General features: G+C 38.4%; 1 long non-coding RNA gene across 1 annotated transcript; it reads left to right on the top strand.

Annotated features, from left to right (window-relative positions):
• The first annotated feature begins 866 nt into the window (after positions 1–866).
• LOC144033599 (uncharacterized) lies at positions 867–2,473 on the top strand. The gene is made up of 3 exons (XR_013288021.1): positions 867–941; positions 1,090–1,173; positions 1,901–2,473. It is a non-coding gene; the product is annotated as an uncharacterized LOC144033599 (long non-coding RNA).
• Positions 2,474–13,354: the final 10,881 nt, after the last annotated feature.

The following is a 13,354-nucleotide window of genomic DNA, read 5'->3' on the forward strand; positions in this document are numbered from 1 at the left end:
TTAATGAAGCATTCCCAGTTGTACGAAGCAGCTAGAGCTACGAAAATTTGGAGACAAATGTAACAGCCCACGATGTACAAAAATGTCTCTTGGTGCCATGTGCTAAACCCAACAGGAAGTCCCGTAGGGGCCGGGCATCACATTTTGAGCTAAAAAACTCCTCTTTAACGAAGCATTCCCGGTTGTACGTTTCACCTAGCGCTATGATAATTTAGAGGCATACATAAGAGCCCACGATGTACAAAAAAGGCTCTTGGAACCATGTGCTAAACCAAACAGGAAGTCCGCCATTTTGATTTATGATGGGATTTGTAGACTTTTTTTGTGGCCTTTTTTAGGGGTCATATTTTAACTCCTCCTACAAAATTCATCCGACCGTGTTCAAACTTGGTGTGTTTCATCTTAAGATGTTTAAGATGCAAATTTATCGAAAGTTTTTTATTTTGTCGCACGCTGCTGCTATAGCGATGCATTGGTTGCCAAGTAAAGTGCTGCTTTGTTTTTTTTTATCTATACATGTGTGAAAACTCGTGAAACTTTGCACACACATCAGACTTGTCATTAACATGAATTTTTAGAGATTTCTTGTGCAATTTGCAATAAATCGCACCCTCTATACATTTTTTATGGAGCATTTCCGATTGGATGATTCAAGCGCGAAATAACTAAAGATGACTTGACTTGACCTAGATTTGTGAAAACTCAGAGGCATACCTATTATATTATTATTATTTTTTGTACCTTACAAGATTATCTCTTGTGCCACATTAAACCCCTTTGCAGGCCTGAGCCAAACCACGGTCCATACATTTGATACCACTGCTTTATTTCAATGGTCAAGTACTTCATAACCACACCTACTTATGCTTGTCCTTGCATATATAGTAGACAACAAAGAGCTCTTTCAACAAAAGACATTTCCATCTACAAAGTCATACAAGGTAAGCACTCTATAAATTCTGCAATCACTACACTTCTATTCCTAAATTATCACTTCAAATACCAACAATGGTTAATACAGCTACAAATTTCTTGTATGTTTATGAAGTATGATACTGTATTTATTTCTACTCCTTTGCTTTTCTACAGAACATGAACAAATCAACAAGCAAATTCTCTTTTGATAAAGACCCTCTAATCATCTCCATACGCAAAGATTGCCAACTTTTTTCCGTAAGTATACAATACATAAACTAAACAGCTTTCTCAATCATATACAGTATGCCATACATATATGTATTAAGTTCTCATTTATTAACAGGTTTGTTAAAGGCACCTTTAGTGTGTTTTTCTGTTTGTAATGTTTCTCCACGAGCACGTCTAGCCATTGATATCATGTAGAACACATATGCTAACCTTTTAGAGACAATTGAAGCTTACTTGCACAGTAGCCACTATCTTAACCACTTAATTCACATGTCTACTTGACAACTTATTACATGTAGTGAAATGGTACTTTGTGCGTCTTATGCTTTTTTCTGAACACTGCTTTTCAACTCTTTCCTTAAAACCAATACATGCGGCACTGTTATACTGTATAAATATATATGTCCGTGTGTATATATAACCATTTATGTACCTGTCGTATCCTTACTTTTATTCATCATTTCATCACACAATCCTAAAACATTGCTTTTTGACCCAGAGGATTCAACTATACCATTTTTGCGTGTCTTATTACTTACTAGCTATATTATTTATTAACGGGCAAAAACTATGAATATAAGATCACCGTCAAATATTACGTCTGTAATATCCATATACAGTGCATTACATAATATGCATTTGTATTAAGACACTACCATGCTAAAAATATGCACACGACTGTTCTGTAAACTACACCTAAGACAACCAAACTTCACAGATCTAACATGATTCTTCATTCTTTTTTGTTCTACAGATGTATCAAATGCTGCCACACAGACAGAAGAAGCCACTGAGGACATGCACGAAGACGATGATCACAATATAACAGGACAGGTTAACCCCCCTGAAGTTTTAGCCCGCAGGTCAAAGCGTCCTAGGACTAATTCATCCATGGAGGTTACATTATCCTAAGACAGACTATGTGCTAACCCAAACTCTTTGACCCCAAGGGATTCATCTGTCCCAGAAAACTTTTACACTAAAGAGTTTATCTGTCCTAGGGCGCTGTTAACCCCAGGTTAAAGTGTTATTTAATCTGTCCTGTTACAACAGCTATACATAAACAGCTGCATTCCTCTCCTGTTCCATCTCTCGCACTTCTTTCATCTCTTTTTCTCCTCTACTTATACCTATGCTTGCTCATGTGCTTTTTTCCCCTTTAGATGATGTCATTGGTTAGCCTGCTTCAAAGCTACATTTTTTCTTGAATAACTGTCACACATTTACTGTTTGCTGGACCCTACAAAACTGTCACAATACTTCACTATGTCATGAATACATATGTGTTGCACAGCGACACCACATTAAGAGTCATCAAAAAGCTTTTTATTTGATCACACACCATCTCTGTGCCATGCAATGTTTTCAAATAAACAGATGCTGGTTTTGAATATCAAACGAGCGACTTTTCATGAAACTTTGCACACACATCAGAAAGTCCACACTTTTGAATTTATTTTGGGAATTGTGCATCATTTTTGGCCTTTTACTGCACCTTTTTACACACAAGGCACGGCAAATGCATTTCTATTTTCCATGGTCCTTGTCTATTTAACAGTACCCCAACGTGCAAGTCCCCCGACTTGCATATACCCCAACGTGGCCCGGGTTGCGAGGGCCCTTTATAGCTGCTCGCAGCTCTAGTTATTATTCTTATTCTTATATTTTATTCCTCGCACTTTTTTGTCCAGTTTCTTCTTCCACATTTTTCACCCGATTCACTCCGTTCCAATTTCAAACGATTCCAAATATTCGCGCCTAGAGCGCTTCCATTTTTCTTATTCCCACGATTCACGTGTTACCCGCAATTCCCGATTTCGTACCCGATTTTTCCCCATGTATTCTTAATGGGAGATTCAAAATTTCACATTTCCTTCCACAGTTTTCATCCGATTCACTTCGTTCCAACTTCAATATGTTCCATCATGAGCTCTTCCAGCTTTTCAGTTCCAAAATTCACGCCTTACCCACAATTCACGATTTCGTACCCGAATATTTCCCACATTCTACATTTTTCATTTACTTCCACATTATTCATCCGATTGACTTCGTTCCAACTTCAATATATTCCAGCATTTCAAGCCATTAGCTCTTCCAGCTTTTCAGTTCCAAAATTCACGCCTTGCCCACAATTCCCGATTTTGTACCCGAATATTTCCCACATTCTACATTTTCCATTTACTTACACATTATTCATCCGATTGATGTCGTTCCAGCTTCAATATATTCCAGCAATTCAAGCCATGAGCTCTTCCAGCTTTTCAGTTCCAAAATTCACACCTTGCCCACAATTCCGGATTTCGTACCCGAATATTTCCCACATTCTACATTTCACATTTACTTCGACATTTTTCATCCGATTGACGTTGTTTCAACTTCAATATATTCCAGCAATTCAAGCCATGAGCTCTTCCAGCTTTTCAGTTCCAAAATTCATGCCTTACCCACAATTCCCGATTTCGTACCCGAATATTTCCCACATTCTACATTTCACATTTACTTCGACATTTTTCATCCGATTGACGTTGTTTCAACTTCAATATATTCCACCAATTCAAGCCATGAGCTCTTCCAGCTTTTCAGTTCCAAAATTCCCGCCTTACCCACAATTCCCAATTTCGTACCCAAATATTTCCCACATTCTACATTTTCCATTTACTTCCACATTATTTATCCGATTGACTTCGTTCCAACTTCAATATATTCCACCATTTCACGTCATGAGCTCTTCCATCTTACCACCTAATTTACCACGTATGGCGGCCATTTTCCAACTTACCATGCACGGCGGCCATTTTAGACAAATGATATGCCCAGGTTTCTCGCCAACCTGGCCTCCCAAGGCGGTGGCCATTTTGGCCAATTGATTAGGTATGCGTGTGATTCTTGCCAGGATATTCCCCGACCTGAACAGGAAGTGACCAATATCAACAGGAAGTGACCTCACATCAACAGGAAGTGACCTAAAATCAACAGGAAGTGACCTGATTTTAACAGGAAATGACCCGATTTCAACAGGAAGTGACCTGATTTTAACAGGAAGTGACCTCATATCAACAGGAAGTGACTTAAAATCAACAGGAAGTGACCTCATATCAACAGGAAGTGACTTAAAATCAACAGGAAGTGACCCGATTTCAACAGGAAGTGACTTAATTTCAACAGGAAGTGGCCTAAAATCAACAGGAAGTGACCTGTTTTTAACAGGAAGTGACTAGATTTTAACAGGAAGTGACCCGATTTCAACAGGAAGTGACCTGATATCAACAGGAAGTGACCCAATTTCAACAGGAAGTGACCCAATTTTGACAGGAAGTGACATAATATCAACAGGAAGTGACCCAATTTCAACAGGAAGTGACCCGATTTCAACAGGAAGTGACCCGATTTCAACAGGAAGTGGCCTGAAATCAACAGGAAGTGAGCATGCTAGTGCTAAGTTAGCATGCTAATGCTAGCTAATGCTAATGCTAGCTGAACATGCTAATGCTATTGCTAGCTTAGCATGCTCATGCTAATGTTAGCTCAGCATGCTAATGCTAATGTTAGCTTAGCATGTGAATGCTAATGTTAGCTTAGCATAATAATGCTAATGTTAGCTTAGCATGCTAATGCTAAGTTAGCATGCTAATGCTAATGTTAGCTTAGCATGTTAATGCTAAGTTAGCATACTAATGCTAATGTTAGCTTAGCATGCTAATGCTAATGTTAGCTTAGCATGCTAATGCTAATGTTAGCTTAGCATGCTAATGCTAATGTTAGCATGCTAATGCTAATGTTAGCTTAGCATGCCAATGCTAATGTTAGCTTAGAATGCTAATGCTAAGTTAGCATGCTAATGCTAATGTTAGCTTAGCATGCTAATGCCAAGTTAGCATATTAATGCTTATGTTAACTTAGCATGCTAATGCTAGCTTAGTATACTAATGCAAATGTGACCTGATTTCAACAGAGTGACTATTACTCCATTGCTTAAGTTTGCCACTCCTTACACCATTGCGACTCGATTCTACCCTCCTTACTTCATTGCTTACTTAATTCTTCTCACTTTACTCCATTGCTTACCCGATTACTTGCTACTTCCTCCATTTCTTACTTGATTCCTTCCTTGTTTTCATGATTCTTGCTGATTTATTTTTACTTTTGTGGTATTTATCTTCCTTCAACTGCTTCTAGATTTCTGGATGAATTTAAACCATTCCAACTTCAGCATGTTAAGCTCATTCCATGTCATTCAGTATCATTCAACATCATTCAATATCATTCAATATCTTTCAATATCTTTCAATATCTTTCAATATCATTCATCATCATTCAACATTATTCCAAATCATTCCACAGGTATTCATTCAGCTCTCCAGCCTTCACACGCCATTTCCCCAGAAATGGCATTTCTAGTTGTGTGAAGGCTGGAGGCCTTCACACATATGTTATTCTACACCATTCCCGTTATTCTTATTGTGTGAAGGCTGGAGGCCTTCACACATATGTTATTCTACACCATTCCCGTTATTCTTATTGTGTGAAGGCTGGAGGCCTTCACACATATGTTATTCTACACCATTCCCGTTATTCTTATTATTATTATTGTGTGAAGGCTGGAGGCCTTCACACATATGTTATTCTACACCATTCCCGTTATTCTTATTATTATTATTGTGTGAAGGCTGGAGGCCTTCACACATATGTTATTCTACACCATTCCCGTTATTCTTATTATTATTATTATTCTTATTCTTATTCTATTTTATTCCTCGCACTTTTTTGTCCTGTTTCTACTTCCACATTTTTCACCCGATTCACTCCGTTCCAATTTCAAATGATTCCAAATATTCGCGTCTACATCGCTTCCATTTTTCTTATTCCCACGATTCACGTGTTACCCGCAATTCCCGATTTCGTACCCGATTTTTCCCCATGTATTCTTAATGGGAGATTCTAAATTTCACATTTCCTTCCACATTTTTCATCCGATTCACTTCGTTCCAACTTCAATATGTTCCATAATGAGCTTTTCAGTTCCAAAATTCACGCCTTACCCACAATTCACGATTTCGTACCTGAATATTTCCCACATTCTACATTTTTCATTTACTTCCACATTATTCATCCGATTGACTTCGTTCCAACTTCAATATATTCCAGCAATTCAAGCCATGAGCTATTCCAGCTTTTCAGTTCCAAAATTCACGCCTTGCCCACAATTCCCGATTTCGTACCCGAATATTTCCCACATTCTACATTTTCCATTTACTTCCACATTATTCATCCAATTGACGTCGTTCCAGCTTCAATATATTCCAGCATTTCAAGCCATTAGCTCTTCCAGCTTTTCAGTTCCAAAATTCACGCCTTGCCCACAATTCCTGATTTCATACCCGAATATTTCCCACATTCTACATCTTCCATTTACTTACACATTATTCATCCGATTGACGTTGTTTCAACTTCAATATATTCCAGCATTTCAAGCCATTAGCTCTTCCAGCTTTTCAGTTCCAAAATTCACGCCTTGCCCACAATTCCCGATTTCGTACCCGAATATTTCCCACATTCTACATTTTCCATTTACTTACACATTATTCATCCGATTGACGTCGTTCCAGCTTCAATATATTCCAGCAATTCAAGCCATGAGCTCTTCCAGCTTTTCAGTTCCAAAATTCACACCTTGCCCACAATTCCGGATTTCGTACCCGAATATTTCCCACATTCTATATTTCACATTTACTTCCACATTAGTCATCCGATTGACTTCGTTCCAACTTCAATATATTCCAGCAATTCAAGCCATGAGCTCTTCCAGCTTTTCAGTTCCAAAATTCATGCCTTACCCACAATTCCCGATTGCGTACCCGAATATTTCCCACATTCTACATTTCACATTTACTTCGACATTTTTCAACCGATTGACGTGGTTTCAACTTCAATATATTCCACCAATTCAAGCCATGAGCTCTTCCAGCTTTTCAGTTCCAAAATTCACGCCTTACCCACAATTCCCAATTTCGTACCCAAATATTTCCCACATTCTACATTTTCCATTTACTTCCACATTATTTATCCGATTGACTTCGTTACAACTTCAATATATTCCACCATTTCACGTCATGAGCTCTTCCATCTTACCACCTAACTTACCACGTATGGCGGCCATTTTCCAACTTACCATGCACGGCGGCCATTTTAGACAAATGATATGCCCAGGTTTCTCGCCAACCTGGCCTCCCAAGGCAGTGGCCATTTTGGCCAATTGATTAGGTATGCGTGTGATTCTTGCCAGGATATTCCCCGACCTGAACAGGAAGTGACCAATATCAACAGGAAGTGACCTCATATCAACAGGAAGTGACTTAATTTCAACAGGAAGTGACCTAAAATCAACAGGAAGTGACCTGATTTTAACAGGAAATGACCCGATTTCAACAGGAAGTGACCTGATTTTAACAGGAAGTGACTTCATGTCAACAGGAAGTGACTTAAAATCAATAGGAAGTGACCCGATTTCAACAGGAAGTGACTTAATTTCAACAGGAAGTGACCTAAAATCAACAGGAAGTGACCTGTTTTTAACAGGAAGTGACCCGATTTCAACAGGAAGTGACCCAATTTTGACAGGAAGTGACCTGATATCAACAGGAAGTGACCCAATTTCAACAGGAAGTAACCCAATTTTGACAGGAAGTGACCTGATATCAACAGGAAGTGACATGATATCAACAGGAAGTGACCCAATTTCAACAGGAAGTGACCCGATTTCAACAGGAAGTGGCCTGAAATCAACAGGAAGTGAGCATGCTAGTGCTAAGTTAGCATGCTAATGCTAGCTAATGCTAATTCTAGCTGAACATGCTAATGCTATTGCTAGCTTAGCATGCTAATGTTAATGTTAGCTCAGCATGCTAATGCTAATGTTAGCTTAGCATGTGAATGCTAATGTTAGCTTAGCATGCTAATGCTAATGTTAGCTTAGCATGCTAATGCTAAGTTAGCATGCTAATGCTAATGTTAGCTTAGCATGTTAATGCTAAGTTAGCATGCTAATGCTAATGTTAGCTTAGCATGCTAATGCTAATGTTAGCTTAGCATGCTACTGCTAATGCTAAGTTAGCATGCTAATGCTAATGTTAGCATGCTAATGCTAATGTTAGCTTAGCATGCTAATGCTAATGTTAGCATGCTAATGCTAATTTTAGCTCAGCATGCCAATGTTAATGTTAGCTTAGAATGCTAATGCTAAGTTAGCATGCTAATGCTAATGCTAATGTTAGTTTAGCATGCTAATGCTAAGTTAGCATATTAATGCTAATGTTAACTTAGCATGCTAATGCTAGCTTAGTATACTAATGCAAATGTGGCCTGATTTCAACAGAGTGACTATTACTCCATTGCTTAAGTTTGCCACTCCTTACACCATTGCGACTCGATTCTACCCTCCTTACTTCATTGCTTACTTAATTCTTCTCACTTTACTCCATTGCTTACCCGATTACTTGCTACTTCGTCCATTTCTTACTTGATTTCTTCCTTGTTTTCTTGTTTCTTGCTGATTTATTTTTACTTTTGTGGTATTTATCTTCCTTCAACTGCTTCTAGATTTCTGGATGAATTTAAACCATTCCAACTTCAGCATGTTAAGCTCATTCCATGTCATTCAGTATCATTCAACATCATTCAATATCATTCAATATCTTTCAATATCTTTCAATATCATTCATCATCATTCAACATTATTCCAAATCATTCCACAGGTATTCATTCAGCTCTCCAGCCTTCACACGCCATTTCCCCAGAAATGGCATTTCTAGTTATTCTTATTATTCTTATATTTTATTCCTCGCACTTTTTTGTCCTTCTTCTACTTCCACATTTTTCACCCGATTCACTCCGTTCCAATTTCAAACGATTCCAAATATTCGTGCCTACATCGCTTCCATTTTTCTTATTCCCACGATTCACGTGTTACCCGCAATTCCCGATTTCGTACCCGATTTTTCCCCATGTATTCTTAATGGGAGATTCAAAATTTCACATTTCCTTCCACAATTTTCATCCGATTCACTTCGTTCCAAGTTCAATATGTTCCATCATGAGCTTTTCAGTTCCAAAATTCACGCCTTACCCACAATTCACGATTTCGTACCCGAATATTTCCTACATTCTACATTTTTCATTTACTTCCACATTATTCATCCGATTGACTTCGTTCCAACTTCAATATATTCCAGCAATTCAAGCAATGAGCTCTTCCAGCTTTTCAGTTCCAAAATTCACGCCTTACCCACAATTCCCGATTTCGTACCCGCATATTACCCACATTCTACATTTTCCATTTACTTCCACATTATTCATCCAATTGACGTTGTTCCAGCTTCAATATATTCCACAATTTCAAGCCATTAGCTCTTCCAGCTTTTCAGTTCCAAAATTCACGCCTTGCCCACAATTCCCGATTTCGTACCCGAATATTTCCCACATTCTACATTTTCCATTTACTTACACATTATTCATCCGATTGACGTCGTTCCAGCTTCAATATAGTCCAGCAATTCAAGCCATGAGTTCTTCCAGCTTTTCAGTTCCAAAATTCACACCTTGCCCACAATTCCGGAATTCGTACCCGAATATTTCCCACATTCTATATTTCACATTTACTTCCACATTATCCATCCGACTGACTTCGTTCCAACTTCAATATATTCCAGCAATTCAAGCCATGAGCTCTTCCAGCTTTTCAGTTCCAAAATTCATGCCTTACCCACAATTCACGATTTCGTACCCGAATTTTTCCCAAATTCTACATTTCACATTTACTTCCACATTTTTCATCCGATTGACGTCGTTTCAACTTCAATATATTCCACCAATTCAAGCCATGAGCTCTTCCAGCTTTTCAGTTCCAAAATTCACGCCTTACCCACAATTCCCAATTTCGTACCCAAATATTTCCCACATTCTACATTTTCCATTTATTTCCACATTATTTATCCGATTGACTTTGTTCCAACTTCAATATATTCCACCATTTCACGTCATGAGCTCTTCCATCTTACCACCTAACTTACCACGTATGGCGGCCATTTTCCAACTTACCATGCACGGCGGCCATTTTAGACAAATGATATGCCCAGGTTTCTCGCCAACCTGGCCTCCCAAGGCGGTGGCCATTTTGGCCAATTGATTAGGTATGCGTGTGATTCTTGCCAGGATATTCCCCGACCTGAACAGGAAGTGACCAATATCAACAGGAAGTGACCTCATATCAACAGGAAGTGACTTAATTTCAACAGGAAGTGACTTAATTTCAACAGGAAGTGACCTAAAATCAACAGGAAGTGACCTGATTTTAACAGGAAATGACCCGATTTCAACAGGAAGTGACCTGATTTTAACAGGAAGTGACTTCATGTCAACAGGAAGTGACTTAAAATCAACAGGAAGTGACCCGATTTCAACAGGAAGTGACTTAATTTCAACAGGAAGTGACCTAAAATCAACAGGAAGTGACCTGTTTTTAACAGGAAGTGACCCGATATCAACAGGAAGTGACCCAATTTTGACAGGAAGTGACCTGATATCAACAGGAAGTGACCCAATTTCAACAGGAAGTGACCCAATTTCAACAGGAAGTGACCCAATTTTGACAAGAAGTGACCTGATATCAACAGGAAGTGACCCAATTTCAACAGGAAGTGACCCGATTTCAACAGGAAGTGACCCGATTTCAACAGGAAGTGGCCTGAAATCAACAGGAAGTGAGCATGCTAGTGCTAAGTTAGCATGCTAATGCTAGCTAATGCTAATTCTAGCTGAACATGCTAATGCTATTGCTAGCTTAGCATGCTAATGCTAATGTTAGCTCAGCATGCTAATGCTAATGTTAGCTTAGCATGTGAATGCTAATGTTAGCTTAGCATGCTAATGCTAATGTTAGCTTAGCATGTTAATGCTAAGTTAGCATGCTAATGCTAATGTTAGCTTAGCATGTTAATGCTAAGTTAGCATGCTAATGCTAATGTTAGCTTAGCATGCTAGTGCTAATGCTAAGTTAGCATGCTAATGCTAATGTTAGCATGCTAATGCTAATGTTAGCTTAGCATGCTAATGCTAATGTTAGCTTAGCATGCTAATGCTAATGTTAGCATGTTAATGCTAATGTTAGCTTAGCATGCCAATACTAATGTTAGCTTAGAATGCTAATGCTAAGTTAGCATGCTAATGCTAATGTTAGCTTAGCATATTAATGTTAATGTTAACTTAGCATGCTAATGCTAGCTTAGTATACTAATGCAAATGTGACCTGATTTCAACAGAGTGACTATTACTCCATTGCTTAAGTTTGCCACTCCTTACACCATTGCGACTCGATTCTACCCTCCTTACTTCATTGCTTACTTAATTCTTCTCACTTTACTCCATTGCTTACCCGATTACTTGCTACTTCGTCCATTTCTTACTTGATTTCTTCCTTGTTTTCTTGTTTCTTGCTGATTTATTTTTACTTTTGTGGTATTTGTCTTCCTTCAACTGCTTCTAGATTTCTGGATGAATTTAAACCATTCCAACTTCAGCATGTTAAGCTCATTCCATGTCATTCAGTATCATTCAACATCATTCAATATCATTCAATATCATTCAATATCTTTCAATATCTTTCAATATCATTCATCATCATTCAACATTATTCCAAATCATTCCACAGGTATTCATTCAGCTCTCCAGCCTTCACACGCCATTTCCCCAGAAATGGCATTTCTAGTTGTGTGAAGGCTGGAGGCCTTCACACATATGTTATTCTACACCATTCCCGTTATTCTTATTATTATTATTATTCTTATTCTTATTCTATTTTATTCCTCGCACTTTTTTGTCCTGTTTCTACTTCCACATTTTTCACCCGATTCACTCCGTTCCAATTTCAAATGATTCCAAATATTCGCGTCTACATCGCTTCCATTTTTCTTATTCCCACGATTCACGTGTTACCCGCAATTCCCGATTTCGTACCCGATTTTTCCCCATGTATTCTTAATGGGAGATTCTAAATTTCACATTTCCTTCCACATTTTTCATCCGATTCACTTCGTTCCAACTTCAATATGTTCCATAATGAGCTTTTCAGTTCCAAAATTCACGCCTTACCCACAATTCACGATTTCGTACCCGAATATTTCCCACATTCTACATTTTTCATTTACTTCCACATTATTCATCCGATTGACTTCGTTCCAACTTCAATATATTCCAGCAATTCAAGCCATGAGCTATTCCAGCTTTTCAGTTCCAAAATTCACGCCTTGCCCACAATTCCCGATTTCGTACCCGAATATTTCCCACATTCTACATTTTCCATTTACTTCCACATTATTCATCCAATTGACGTCGTTCCAGCTTCAATATATTCCAGCATTTCAAGCCATTAGCTCTTCCAGCTTTTCAGTTCCAAAATTCACGCCTTGCCCACAATTCCTGATTTCATACCCGAATATTTCCCACATTCTACATCTTCCATTTACTTACACATTATTCATCCGATTGACGTTGTTTCAACTTCAATATATTCCACCACTTCAAGCCATGAGCTCTTCCAGCTTTTCAGTTCCAAAATTTACGCCTGACCCACAATTCCCGATTTCGTACCCGAATATTTCCCACATTCTACATTTTCCATTTACTTACACATTATTCATCCGATTGACGTCGTTCCAGCTTCAATATATTCCAGCATTTCAAGCCATTAGCTCTTCCAGCTTTTCAGTTCCAAAATTCACACCTTGCCCACAATTCCCGATTTCGTACCCGAATATTTCCCAAATTCTACATTTTCCATTTACTTACACATTATTCATCCGATTGACGTCGTTCCAGCTTCAATATATTCCAGCAATTCAAGCCATGAGCTCTTCCAGCTTTTCAGTTCCAAAATTCACACCTTGCCCACAATTCCGGATTTCGTACCCGAATATTTCCCACATTCTATATTTCACATTTACTTCCACATTAGTCATCCGATTGACTTCGTTCCAACTTCAATATATTCCAGCAATTCAAGCCATGAGCTCTTCCAGCTTTTCAGTTCCAAAATTCATGCCTTACCCACAATTCCCGATTGCGTACCCGAATATTTCCCACATTCTACATTTCACATTTACTTCGACATTTTTCAACCGATTGACGTGGTTTCAACTTCAATATATTCCACCAATTC

Source organism: Festucalex cinctus, chromosome 1 (assembly GCF_051991245.1).
Source record: "Festucalex cinctus isolate MCC-2025b chromosome 1, RoL_Fcin_1.0, whole genome shotgun sequence".
In the NCBI taxonomy this organism is placed as follows: Eukaryota; Metazoa; Chordata; class Actinopteri; order Syngnathiformes; family Syngnathidae; genus Festucalex; species Festucalex cinctus.